Genomic DNA, 3735 nt, shown 5'->3' with positions numbered 1-3735 from the left:
TCCCTGGAAAACTGCTGGAGTCATGGCTTTACATACTGGAAGTACGACTGTATGCACACGTCACTTTCTAAACTTTGATGGTTGTCTGTAGGTTGTCTGTAGACTGATCGTGAAAACACAGTGTTCATGTTGCAATTGATCAGCAGCTCTTTACGTTGACCAGATGTAAACCTGAGAGTGCAATTAGCAAACAGCTTGAAATTTGTCAAAGGTTACTGGCAGTGTTCGAACTATATCGTGGACTTTGGGGGAGCCCACTTTTTTTTTTTTTTTTTATAAGTGGGGGGGATTCGTGCACTTGCACGTGCCTCAAAAGAATGACACAAAGATACATAACAGCTACAAGTGTATGCACTACACTATAGGATAAATCACTATACAGGATTTACCCTATTATACTTTATCGACACAAATTGATAGGTGAAACAACAAACAGCCACCCACAAATAGTCTATATACAAAGCATCAGGCTGTCTTTGAGTTCACATGAACAACGGTTAAAGTTACTCGTCGTCAGGCTACAGAAGAATACCATAATTCCTCCGTTCAATTAGGCCTAAGACATCGAGAGTCACGCAGACCTATAACAACCCAGCCACAACACTTAATTGCGAATAACATGCCTTACCTTAACACAGAATCGGAATTTGCACCGCAGCACCCCACACCTTGATGCTCATGACAAGAATAGCATGTATAGTTATCTTTATTGAAGGGAATTAGGTTTAAATCGCTGTCATGCATGCATGAATGAATGATATTTTTGCAATTTTACACATAATAATCCACGATGATCACATTGCACAAAACTGAAATTGCACGTCAAAATAACATTGTCAATATTTTTTGAGACCCCCCAAAATTTCACAAATCACGTTTTTAGGGGAGCCCATGTCTGATTAAGGGGAGCCGAGCTCCCCCTAGCTCCCCCGTAGTTCGCACCCTGGTTATTGGTTTATATATTATATAAATGCCTGTTTTTAAATGTGCAGGGAAGTTTGTAAATTGTTAAATGAGAGGAAGTGTACCGGATGCCACTGAGGTAAATATTGTAGTTAGTGCAGATGACGAATGAGAATATAAATAGAATTTGAAAAGTGGTAAGACGCCAATAAATTTAAACAGCGTTAAGATACCAAGACACTAGAAATTGCACAGTTTAATACTGTTGCTCATGTTTTTTTTGTTTTTTCAATTATGCATCCACCTCAATTAAAATTCAGGGATTGCAGTTTTAATGTCATGTGACATTTTGATATGTATTTTTTTTTTCTCAGTGAAGTTAGAAAGGAAATGAGTCTCATGAGGAGGCCAGATTTATTGTGAGATGCTATACATGTAGTCAAAAGGTGAGTTTACACTGAGATTCAATGATATCAGAACAACTTGCCAAAATGTAGCCTTAAAGTTTGTGCAATTGACAATTGTTATTATTATATTTATATATTAAAATGTTAAAGCCGTAGTATTTTAATATGTCAGAGCTGGAGACATTTTTTTTTTTTTTCTAAACTGTTGAACTACACCCATTACATGTTTGCTGCCTTTAAATCATTTCTAGAGGTTAAGTTGGGAGATTAGAAGTGAGGCAACAGTTTTGAGAAGAGCAAACATACACACAGGGGAATACGGCCCACTGAACTGAAACCAGAGCAGCCATTCATTTACTAATTTTGCATATGCACATGATTATCCAAACTAAGACAATCAGAATAAGACATTTCCATGTAAACAGCATGTGATTACCTTAAATTGAATGTTCTATTTGGAATATATATTTTTTTTTATCTCAGTCATTTTGTCAGTCTGACCCATACTGTCAAGAGTTGATATGACTTTCTGAGTGACATATAATAGCCCTGTGAAGGGAAACTGATATATAAATATTTGAAATATAAGACAGGGCAAAAGTGGTGAGTGTTGTTGCTTCAGTGTTAAGCTTGAGCTTCTCCTTGGCGAGAGGACGATTAGTGAAGCTCTTCTGATAGCAGCATAGACTCGCAGTCTGAGGAGAGGTTTTGCCTGAGGTCTACTCTGCAGATACACTATGACAGATATTGTATGCTGTTATGAGTTGGGGTGGTAGAATGTATATTATTCTCTTCGTTTGTAATGCTGTGCAAATCTGTGTGTGTCCTATGTGATCTGATTGCATGACTGTTGATATGCATGCCGCCAGTACATTAATATTCTGTGTGTGTTTCTCTCAGTCTTTGGTTACAGACTTTTGTGTGCATGCATGTTGTAGCTGCGTGTGTACACCTGTTCTACATAAGTACTTAAAAGTCATGTCAATAACACTCAGGTCTCAGGGCTTTCAAGTGTACTGGGTTCAATACGCCAATGCATTTCCCTTTCTATCATTCTTATACCCTTCTACTTTTACTTTTTTTTGTCCTCCCTTCTTTGTCCTTTCTCAACCTTTTTTCTTTGCATACAGTATCTTCGCGCAAAGAGGCAGAAGAATATATAATACAAAATAAATAAAAAACTCAAGAACCCACTCTACAGTGTACAGAAGATGCTAACGATTAGAATCAATAACAATTTGTGAGCTTATTGAACAAAAGCAACAGTGAGCGTAATTGATTTTTTTTTTCCTTTTGACACTAAAATTTCATAATAATTGAACATTTAATCCTAAAGAGAATGTAAAAGGTTGGTCTATGCATGTTCCTTTTTTTTTTACTGCACAATTATCTCTGTCAATATTTACAACAGTGAAATATAATTGCAGCAGATTTGAATTGATATTCTTATAAGAGGGCTCAACTATTAACACAAGTGCAGAGTAGCACAGTAAATAAAATGAAAGAATTAGATAAAAACTACTTTGCATTGCATGTCTTCAATGACTACAGTCAGAAATGCTATTATTATTATTATTATTATTATTATTATTATTATTATTGTGAGTGGGCAATAATGTGGTCTTTCATATAGGTTGTTGTAGGAGTTGCTCTTGGCTCAGTGAGGCATCTGGCTCGGGCCTCGCTACTTTCACCCTGTCCTTGAGATTGTGCAGACACATGGCAGATAATGTTCTGACACCAGAAACTGAAAACCGTCAGGAAATCCTAACAACACTCTCCCTTGTCCTTCTCTCATGCTCTGTAGAAGAGCGGCAAAGCTCTCTAAACAGGCTTAACTTACTGTAAAGACTCGGCCATAGCTGTGCGATAGTTGCACTCACAGCTTAAAGCATCTGTTCATCCATTTCTGAATCCTCCTCATCACGGAATGATGTTAGTTTAGAAATTAGACATGTCTAATTGGATATGAACTTTCTTCAGTGTTTTTTTTGTGATGTTGTGTAATTAGTGCATCAGGGCTATATACTGTCACAAGACCAATTTGAGTCAAAAGTCCAATTACACAAGTGAGAATATTTTGTGTGAATTCTGAATTCCAAGCTAAAATTACAGTATCATCATATGTTGTTATAGCAGTTGTGCAACAAGCTAAAACAATAGTGACCGCTATCTATTTTATAGGCAAAAAGAAGTAAATGTTTAATAGCTTTTTCACAGGTAAGACTTTAATGCATGTGCAAACACAGAAATCTCCCAGTAAAAAGTAATCACTATATAGTTTGACAGCTAGTCCTGGTCTCCGCTAATTACACATTATTTACCGTTTACTATTTACCTATATAGTGTAGTGTTGTTTAGAATTTCAATAGTATTTTTAAATTTTCCGCGTGGTATCACACTGTCCTAAAACCGCATGCGCCTA

Source organism: Sinocyclocheilus anshuiensis, unplaced genomic scaffold (assembly GCF_001515605.1).
Source record: "Sinocyclocheilus anshuiensis isolate Anshui unplaced genomic scaffold, SAMN03320099.WGS_v1.1 scaffold975, whole genome shotgun sequence".
Taxonomy (NCBI): domain Eukaryota; kingdom Metazoa; phylum Chordata; class Actinopteri; order Cypriniformes; family Cyprinidae; genus Sinocyclocheilus; species Sinocyclocheilus anshuiensis.
Note: the sequence above shows the minus strand (reverse complement) of the source record.